The following is a 10,428-nucleotide window of genomic DNA, read 5'->3' on the forward strand; positions in this document are numbered from 1 at the left end:
CGGGCGTCCCAGGGTCTGACTTCTTAGGTGTGTGAGCTGGTGGCCATTCATTCAGTCATTTATCGAGGACTTACCGTGCGCAGAGCGTCGTACTGAGCGTTGGGGAGAGAGCGATTAGACGCGTTCCCCGCCCGCAGTGAGCTCAGAGTCTAGAAAGGGTAGAGAGGAGGACGGACCGGAGGGGAAATGCAGACCTGGGTGCAGGTGGCAGAGAGAACCAAGAGCCCCGGAGAGGCGGGGGGACGGTAGTGGGTTCCGGGCGTGAGATGTGACATTCGAGGCCTGAACGGATCATCGCTTTCTCACGCTCTCGAGGCAGCTGCCGTTACATCCTGGCCTCACCAACTTCCCTTCGAGCTGCGGGGCGGCTGGCCTGAGGCTAAGCTGCTTCTCGATGTAGGTCGGTCGATCGTATTGAGCACTTACTGGGTGCGGAGCACTAAACTAAGCACGTGGGAGCGCGCAGTAGAACAGACTTGGTACGTAGCTGTAATTTATATTAATGTCTACTAAACTGAGCACGTGGGAGCGCACAATAGAACAGACTTGGTACGTAGCTGTGATTTATATTAATGTCCAGACGGTAAGAGAGAAGCGGCGTGGCTCAGTGGAAGGAGCCCGGGCTTGGGAGTCAGAGGTCATGGGTTCTAATCCCCGCTCTGCCGCTTGTCAGCTGTGTCACCTTGGGCAAGTCACTTCTCTGTGCCTCAGTTGCCTCATCTGTAAACTGGGGGATGAAGACTGGGCCCTGTGTGGGACAACCTGATTGCCTTGTATCTATCCCAGTGCTTAGAACAGTGTTTGGCACATAGTAAGCACTTAAATGCCACATTATTATTAAGCTCATTGTGGGCAGGGAGTGTGTCTATCGTTGTAATGTCCTCTCCCTAGCAGAGTACAGTGGTCTGCACACGGTATGTGCTCAATAAATATGATTATGTTCCCTGCCCACAAAAGGCTTGAAGCAGCATGGCTCAGTGGAAAGAGCCCGGGCTTGGGAGTCAGAGGTCATGGGTTCGAATCCCAGCTCTGCCACTTGGCAGCTGTGTGACTGTGGGCAAGTCACTTCACTTCTCTGTGCCTCAGTTACCTCATCTGTAAAATGGGGGATTAAGACTGTGAGCCTCACGTGGGACAACCTGACTACCCTGTATCTACCCCAGCGCTTAGAAGAGTGTTCTGCACATAGTAAGCGCTTAACAAATACCAACATATATATATATATACATTAATATAAATAAATTACCAGTAGGTAATATGTGGGGGAGCAGCGTGGTCTAGCGGACAGAGCATGGGTCTTGGGGATAAGAATGACCTGGGTTCTAATTTGGCTCGGCCACCTGTCTGCTGTGGGATCTTGGGCAAGTCTTTTAACTTCTCTGTGCCTCATCTCCCTCCTCTGTAAAACAGGGATGAAGAGTGTGAGCCCTGCGTGGGACAGGGACTGTGTCCAAACTCATGAACTTATATCTACCCCGGGGCTTAGCACACAGGGCCTGGCACATAGTAAACGCTTAGCAAATAGTGTAAAAATGTACATGTGTGCTGTGGGGCCCAGGGAGGGGGGAATAAAGGGTGTAAATCCAAGTAGGTCGCGCAGGTCACTCTAGATGGGCGCCCTGATCTCGGTTGCCCAGTTTGTGAGATTGTTTGGGGAGCCCGTCATTGGGCAGGGATCGTCTCTTATCTGTTGCCCAATTGTACATTCCAAGCGCTTAGTATAGTGCTCTGCACATAGTAAGGGCTCAGTAAATCCGATCGAACGAAGCACCGTAATTTAGGAGTCAACGGCTGGGTTTGCAAACCGCAAGGCCTCTTTTTGAGGGGATTTTTCTCCCGCAGAATGCCCCCTCTGACTCGAATCCACCCCGCAGCAGCTCTAACGCTCGGTGCCAGAGGACTGGCAGGGCACGGCCAGGCAAGCCCTCTGCCCTCTTGGCTCCCTTCGCCCCACCATCATCCCCGGGGGAACTTGGCAACCTCCAGGGCCAAGGCAGATGGTGCACACCCCTCCGGAAGGCCCGAAATCCATATCGGCATGTCCCGACGACAGCTGCTTTGAATCAACCCTGCGTGGCTAAAATAATAATAATGATAATGTCCCATGTGAGGCTCATAGTCTTTATCCCCATTTTACTGATGAGGTAACTGAGGCACAGACACAGCCCTATGTGGGACAACCTGGTTAACTTGTATCTATCCCAGTGCTTGGCACATAGTAAGCACTTAAATACCACCATTATTATTATTAAGCTCATCGTGGACAGGGAGTGTGTCTATTGTTGTAATGTCCTCTCCCTAGCACCATCACACAGCTGACAAGTGGCAGAGCTGGGATAATAATAATGTTGGTATTCGTTAAGCACTTACTATGTGCAGAACACTGTTCTAAGCGCTGGGGGAGATACAGGGTCATCGGGTCGTCCCACGTGAGGCTCACAGTTAATCCCCATTTTACAGATGAGGTAACTGAGGCACAGAGAAGTGACTTGCCCACAGTCACACAGCTGACAAGTGGCAGAGCCGGGAGTCGAACCCATGACCTCTGACTCCCAAGTCCAGGCTCTTTGCACTGAGCCACGCTGCTTCCCCATCAGCTGTGTGACTGTGGGCAAGTCACTTCACTTCTCTGGGCCTCGATTCCCTCATCTGTAAAATGGGGATGAAGACTGTGAGCCTCACGTGGGACCACCTGATGACCCTGTATCTCCCCCAGCGCTTAGCACAGTGCTCTGCACAGAGTAAGCGCTTAACACATACCAACACTGTTATTATCCTGCCAGCTGTGTGACTGGGGGCAAGTCACTTCTCTGCGCCTCAGTGACCTCGTCTGCAAAATGGGGATGAAGACCGGGCGCCTCCCGTGGGACATCCTGATGACCCAGTAAATCTCCCCCAGCGCTTAGCCCAGCGCTCTGCACAGAGTAGGCGCTTAGCAAATACCAACACTGTTGTTATCCTGCCAGCTGTGTGACTGGGGGCAAGTCACTTCTCTGGGCCTCAGTGACCTCGACTGCAAAATGGGGATGAAGACCGGGCGCCTCACGTGGGACATCCTGATGACCCAGTAAATCTCCCCCAGCGCTTAGCCCAGCGGTCTGCACAGAGTAGGCGCTTCACAAACAGCAAGATGGTGATGACGATCCGAAAGGGCCCCGGGGGAGCAGAGGACGAGGCGGCCAAATCTGCCCCGCCCGCCCAGCGACAGGGCCGGGCCCCGCCCCCCGCCTCCCCCGCCGGCCAATCAGAGGCGGCAGCGGCCATGGGGCCACCGCGGGCCGCTCGCTCATTGGCTGCGCCCCCTCCCTCCTCCTGCCCCCTCCCCTCCCCCGGCGGAGGCCGGCCCGGGGCGCAGATGGGGGGGATGGGAGCCGAAGAAGGAGAAGAAGCAGGATGGCCGCTGGTAAACGCTTACTATGTGCTAAACCCTCTCCTGAGCGCTTACTCGGCGCCAAGCCCTGCTCCAAGCACCTACTAGGCGCCAAGCCCTCTTCTAAGCGCTTACTACGCGCCAAGCCCTCCTCCAAGCGCTAACTCTGCGCCGAGGCCTGCACCAAGCGCCTACTATGCACCAAGCCCTCTTCCAAGCGCTAACTAGGCGCCAAGCCCTGCTCCAAGCGCTCACTAGGCGCCAAGCCCTCCTCCAAGCCCTTACTATGCGCCAAGCCCTCTTCTAAGCGCTTACTATGCACCAAGGCCTCCTCCAAGCGCTTACTATGCGCCAAGCCCTGCTCCAAGGGCCTACTATGCACCAAGCCCTCTTCTAAGCGCTTACTATGCACCAAGGCCTCCTCCAAGCGCTTACTAGGCGCCAAGCCCTGCACCAAGCGCCTACTATGCACCAAGCCCTCTTCCAAGCGCTAACTAGGCACCAAGCCCTGCTCCAAGCGCTTACTAGGCGCCAAGCCCTCCTCTAAGCGCTTACTGTGCGCCAAGCCCTGTTCTAAGCACTTACTGTGCGCCAAGCCCTGCTCCAAGCACCTACTAGGTGCCAAGCCCTGTTCTAAGCACTTACTGTGCGCCAAGCCCTGCTCCAAGCACCTACTAGGTGCCAAGCCCTCTTCTAAGCACTTACTGTGCGCCAAGCCCTGCTCCAAGCTCTTACTAGGCGCCAAGCCCTCTTCCAAGCTCTTACTATGCGCCAAGCCCAGTTCCAAGCGCCTACTATGCGCCAAGCCCAGTTCCTAAGCGCTTACTATGCGCCAAGCCCTCTTCTAAGCGCTTATTAGGCGCCAAACCCTCTTCTAAGCGCTTACTGTGCTCCAAGCCCTGCTCCAAGCGCTTACTATGCACCAAGCCCTGCTCCAAGCACCTACTATGCACCAAGCCCTCTTCTAAGCGCTTACTATGGGCCAAGCCCTGCTCCAAGTGCTTACTATGTGCCAAACCCTCTTCTAAGCGCTTACTATGCACCAAGCCCTGTTCGAAGCGCTTACTATGGGCCAAGCCCAGTTCTAAGCACTTACTATGCGTCGAGCCCTGTTCCAAGCGCTGGGGAGGATACAAAGTGATCAGATCGTCCCACGTGGGGCGCACAGTCTTCATCCCCGTTTTACGGATGAGGGAACTGAGGCCCAGAGAAGTGGCTCGCCCCAGGTCACCCAGCAGACAGGTGGCAGAGGCAGGATTAGAACCCATGACCTTCTGACTCCCCGGCCCAAACTCTTTCCACTGAGCCGCGCCGCTTCCCGGCGGCCCAGACGAAACACACCCACGCACGCACCACACGCCCACACCCCATTTTGGGTCTCCTCCCTGCCCCACAGATAATCAGGTCGGACACAGTCTCTGTCCCACATAGGGCTCACACTGTTAATCCCCATTTTTCGGATGAGGAACCTGAGGCACAGAGAAGTGAAGAGGCTAGCCCAAGCTCACACAGCAGACAAGTGGCGGAGCCGGAATTAGAACCCATGACCCCCAAACTGGCACAATTAGAGAAGCAGCGTGGCTCAGTGGAAAGAGCCCGGGCTTTGGAGTCAGAGGTCATGGGTTCAAATCCCGGCTCGGCCATTTGTCAGCTGTGTGACTTTGGGCAAGTCACTTAACTTCTCGGTGCCTCAGTTACCTCATCTGTAAAATGGGGATTAAGACTGTGAGCCCCACGTGGGACAACCTGACTCCCTTGTGTCTACCCCAGCGCTTAGAACAGTGCTTGGCACATAGTAAGCGCTTAACAAATACCAACATTTATTATTATTATTATTATTATCAGTCAGTAAATCGTATTTTTTGAAAGCTTACCGTGTGCAGAGCACTGTACTAAGCGCTTGGGAGAGTACAATATAATAACAGACACATTCCCCGCCCACAGATTGATATACCCACCCAGACACACATATATATACCGAGAAATTTCCCAGCGACTGTGACGGTCCCTGATCGGCCTCTCGGCCTTGGTGGGACAGGGACAACGTCGGGATTATTTCCTATCCATCCCAGTGCTGCTTGGTTTACAGCGGGTGCTCAATAAATATCATTACTGCTACTGCAATGATAATTGTGGCCTTTGTTAAGCACTCACTATGTGCCAAGCACTGTCCTAAAGTGTTGGGGTAGATGGTGAAGCGTTCCATATTTTTATATTATTTATTACCCTATTTATTTTGGTAATGAGGCGTACATCCCCTTGATTCTATTGATAATGTTGTCTTGTTTTTGTTTCGTTCTGTCTTGCTCTGCCTTCTGTCTCCCTCGATTAGACAGTGAGCCCGTCATTGGGCAGGGATCGTCTCTATCTGATGCCAAATTGTCCATTCCAAGCGCTTAGTACAGTGCTCTGCACATAGTAAGTGCTGAATAAATACTATTGAATGAATACAACATCATCAGGTCAGACACATCCCTGTCCCTAATGGGGTTGGCATTCTAAGTAGGTGGGAGACACGGTACTGAATCCCCCTTTTACGGATGAGGAAACTGAGCAACGAAGTTAAAATGACTTGCCCGTATCACACGGGAGGCAAGTGGTGGTCCTGCGATTAATAATAATGTTGGTATTTGTTAAGCGCTATGTGCAGAGCACTGTTCTAAGTGCTGGGGTAGATACAGGGTCATCAGGTTGTCCCACGTGAGGCTCATAGTCTTCATCCCCATTTGACACATGAGGGAACTGAGGCCCAGAGACGTGAAGTGACTTGCCCACGGTCACACAGCTCAGTGGCAGAGTTGGGATTCGAACCCATGACCTCTGACTCCCAAGCCCGGGCTCTTTCCACTGAGCCACGCTGATTAAAACCTAGGTCCTCGGCTCACCCAGTCCTCGAGACTGTGAGCTCGTTATGGGCAGGGATTGTCATTCTTTATTGCTGTAGTGAACTTTATCAAGTGCTTAGTACAGTGCTCTGCACACAGGAAGTGCTTAATAAATATTATCGGATGAATGCATGCACGCTCTTTCCATTAGGCCACAGTGCTGCATACTAGTATTTGTGCATCATTTAACTATGTGCCGAGCACCGTGTTAAGTGCTGGGGTAGATTAAAGATAATAATAATGATAATGATGGCATTTGTTAAGCGCTTACTATGTGCAAGGCACTGTTGTAAGCGCTGGGGAGGATACAAGATGATCAGGTTGTCCCACGTGGGGGGTCACAGTCGTCATCCCCATTTTACAGATGGGGTAACTGAGGCACAGAGAAGTGAAGTGACTTGCCCAAGGTCACACAGCTGATCAGATTGGACCCAGTCCCAGTCCTATATGGGACTCACAGTTTAAGGGGGAGGAAGAACAGGTATTTGTCTCTATTTTAAAATCATAATAATATTTTTCAAGCCCTTATTATGTGTCCAACATTTCACAAAGCGCTGGGGTTACCTACAGTGCAACTTGCCTGCTGTGTGAAGGTGGGCGAATGACTTATCTTTTCTCTGCTAGCAGAAAGAAGACAGGTCTGGGAACCAGGGGACCTGGGTTCTAATCCCGCCTCCTCCATTTACCTGCTGTGTGACCTTGAGCAAGTAACTAAACCTCTCAGTGCCTCAGTTCCCTCATCTGCAAAATGGGGATTCAGTGCCTGTTCTTCCTCCTGCTTAGGTTGTGAGCCCCATGTGGGACGTGGGACCGGGTCCGACCTGATTAACTTGTATCTACTCCAGCGCTTAGTAATAATAATAATAACGTTGGTATTTGTTAAGCACTTACTATGTGCAGGGCACTGTTCTAAGCGCTGGGGTAGATACAGGGTAACCAGGTTGTCCCAGACCAGGCTCACATTTAATCCCCATTTTGCAGAAGAGGTAACTGAGGCACAGAGAAGTTAAGTGACTTGCCCACAGTCAGCTGACAAGTGGCAGAGCCGGGATTCGAACCCATGACCGCTGACTCCCAAGCCCGGGGTCTTTCCACTGAGCCACGCTGCTTCTCTAGTACAATGCCTGGCATAGAGCAAGCGCTTAACGAGTACCATAATTACTAATATTACTATTATTAGCCCCTGAGAACAGGAGGAGGTCGAGCCTGCTTAATCAGAGGTGCCTCGCCCTGTCTGCTCCAGCCAAGCGAACAGGGAGGAAATCTGTCCCAACACCCCATGCCCCCGGGGTAGAGACCGAGGCACAAATTCTTAGCCCCATTTCACAGGTGGCAAGACTGCAAAGGAGTCCAGGTGGCCCAGAGAGCCCTCTCCCGCCACTGTGAGGGACCCGCCCCCGCCCCCAACCCCGCTGGGACCCTCTGCAGAACGTTTTGCAAGCACAGATGCCCAGCTGTCTGGGCTGAGGGTCTGGGCTACTGCCGAGGGAACTGGCTCTCAGCGGGGAAAAAGAAGAGTTTAAATTAGACCATGTTGAGGAAGCAGCATGGCTAAGTGGGAAGAGGCCGGGCTTGGGAGTCAGAGATCATGGGTTCTAATTCCGGCTCTGCAACTTTTCTGCTGCGTGACCTGGGGCAAGTCACTTCTCTGTGCCTCAGTTACCTCATCGTTAAAATGGGGACTAAAACTGTGAGCCAAACGTGTTTCAACCGGATTACCTTGTATCTCCCCCGCGCTTGGCACGTAGTAAGTCCTTAACAGATCTCACCGTTATTATAATTATTGTTACTGACGTTCTCCCTGGAACCTTGGAAGGAGCGTGGCTCAGTGGAAAGAGCCTGGGCTTCGGAGTCAGAGGTCATGGGTTCGACTCCCGGCTCTGCCACTCGTCAGCTGTGTGACTGAGGGCAAGTCACTTCACTTCTCTGGGCCTCAGTTACCTCGTCTGTAAAATGGGGATTAACTGTGAGCCTCACGTACGAGATGTTCTTCCCCTTGACTCTATTTATTGCCATTGTTCTCGTCTGTCCGTCTCCCCCGATTAGACCGTAAGCCCGTCAAACGGCAGGGACTGTCTCTATCTGTTGCCGACTTGTTCATCCCAAGCGCTTAGTACAGTGCTCTGCACATAGTAAGCGCTCAATAAATACTATTGAATGACAACCTGATTACCCTGTATCTACCCCAGCGCTTAGAACAGGGCTCTGCACATAGTAAGCGCTTAACAAATACCAACATTAACCTTGGGAAGGGGAGATCCAGCCCCTCAGGGAACGGCTTCAGGTGAGGAAGAGGCTGGAGATTGGCTGTGCGGGCTCCCTCGTTCAGTCAGTCGTATTTATTAAGCGCTTACTGTGTCCAGAGCACTGTACTAAGCGCTTGGGAAAATACAACACAATAAAGAGTGCCAATCCCTGCCCGACGAGCTCCCGGTCTAGGCAGGGGAGACAGATATCACTACAAATAAATAAAATGACAGATAGATGCATAAAGGCTGGGAGACGGGGAAGAGCAAAGGGAGCAAGTGAGCGCAGCGCAGAAGGGAGTGGGAGATGAGGAAAAGTAGGGCTTAGTCTGGGAAGGCCTCGTGGAGGAGGTGTGCCTTCAGTAAGGCTTTGAAGTGGAGGGAGAGTAATTGTCTCCTCTGCTCTGCCTCTGATGGGCCTGGAGCCAGGCGTTCCAACCCCATGGCTGAACAAGGGGCCCCCATTCCCAGCCCCAAGCCGGCGGCGGCGGATCGGCCCCCCGAGGACGAGTTCGGCCCTTTCCCCCTGCGCACCAGGGCCTGCCTTTTGGGGGCTTCTCTAAAAGGGGCCACGCTGGCTGGGCCAGGTCCACCCTGCGGGAGCAGTGAGCATGGTGAAGGACAAGAACTCAAAACAAAAACTCCTCACTCTTGGCTTCAAAGCTGTCCATCCCCTCGCCCCTTCTTACCTCTCCTCCCTTCTCTCCTTCTCCAGCCCAGCCCGCACACACTCCGCTCCTCTGCCGTCGCTAACCTCCTCACTGGGCCTCGTTCTCGCCTGTCCCGCCGTCGACCGCTGGCCCACCTTCTACCTCTGGCCTGGAACGCCCTCCTTCCTCAAATCCGTTTAGACTGTGAGCCCGTCATTGGGTGGGGATCGTCTCTAACTGTTGCCGAATTGTACATTCCAAGCGCTTAGTACAGTGCTCTGCACACGGTAAATGCTCAATAAATACTATTGAATGAATGAAATCCGCCCGACGATCACTCTTCCCCGCTTCAGAGCCCTACTGAAGACACGCCTCCTCTAAGAGGCCTTCCCAGACTAAGCCCCCCTTTTCCTCAGCTTCCCCTTCCCTTCCAAATCACCTCAACTCTCTCCCTTTGCTCTTTCCCTTCTTCCCCCGCCCCACGGCACTTACGTATATATCTATAATTTTACTCATTTATATTAATGCCTGTTTACTCGTTTTGATGTCTGTCTCCCCCCTCTAGACTGTAAGCCCGGCGTGGGCGGGGATCGTCTCTCTTTATTGCCGAATCGTACCTTCCAAGCGCTTAGGACAGCGCTCCGCACGCAGTAAATGCTCAATAAATACGATCGAATAAATGAACGAATGACTGAGGGGGGACAGGGTTGGGAAACCGGAGGCCCACAGGGGAAAGAAGAAGGGCTTGGGCCCCATACTGCGGGGCAGAAGCCCAGAGGTGGTGAAGATATAAAGGGGAAACACTTCCCTGGCCCCTTGAGGGTGCCAACCTGCTCCGTCCGGCCCAAGATGGACCCCCTGCCGTCCCCCCCTGCCCTCCGGCCTCCAGCAATCTGACATCCGGGCTGGACTTGGCAGCTCCCATTGGCCTTTCCCAGGCCCGGGCCCAGCAGGCGCCGGGAGCCACGTGGACCAGACGTGCCTCGGGAGCGAGGCTGTGGCCACAATACAATTCCAGAAACCGGGGACATCTCCCTCGTTCCCATCCCTGCCAGGTCGGGGCAGCAGGCCCCGATGACCCTCACTGCCTACAAGCGGCACCAGGGCTCAGGTGGGTGACGTGGGCCAGGACCCCCGCCCCGTGCTGAGCCAGCAGTATCCCGAACTGAACCCCGCCTCCCCCCCCGCTGCCGCTGAGCTCCTCCGTCCGGACGGCCCGGACGGCCCCGACCTGTTTGAGCTCCGCCCCGCGCAGTTTGTTTTCCTGTTTTCCTCAC

The sequence above is a fragment of the Ornithorhynchus anatinus genome, chromosome 3 (assembly GCF_004115215.2).
Source record: "Ornithorhynchus anatinus isolate Pmale09 chromosome 3, mOrnAna1.pri.v4, whole genome shotgun sequence".
In the NCBI taxonomy this organism is placed as follows: domain Eukaryota; kingdom Metazoa; phylum Chordata; class Mammalia; order Monotremata; family Ornithorhynchidae; genus Ornithorhynchus; species Ornithorhynchus anatinus.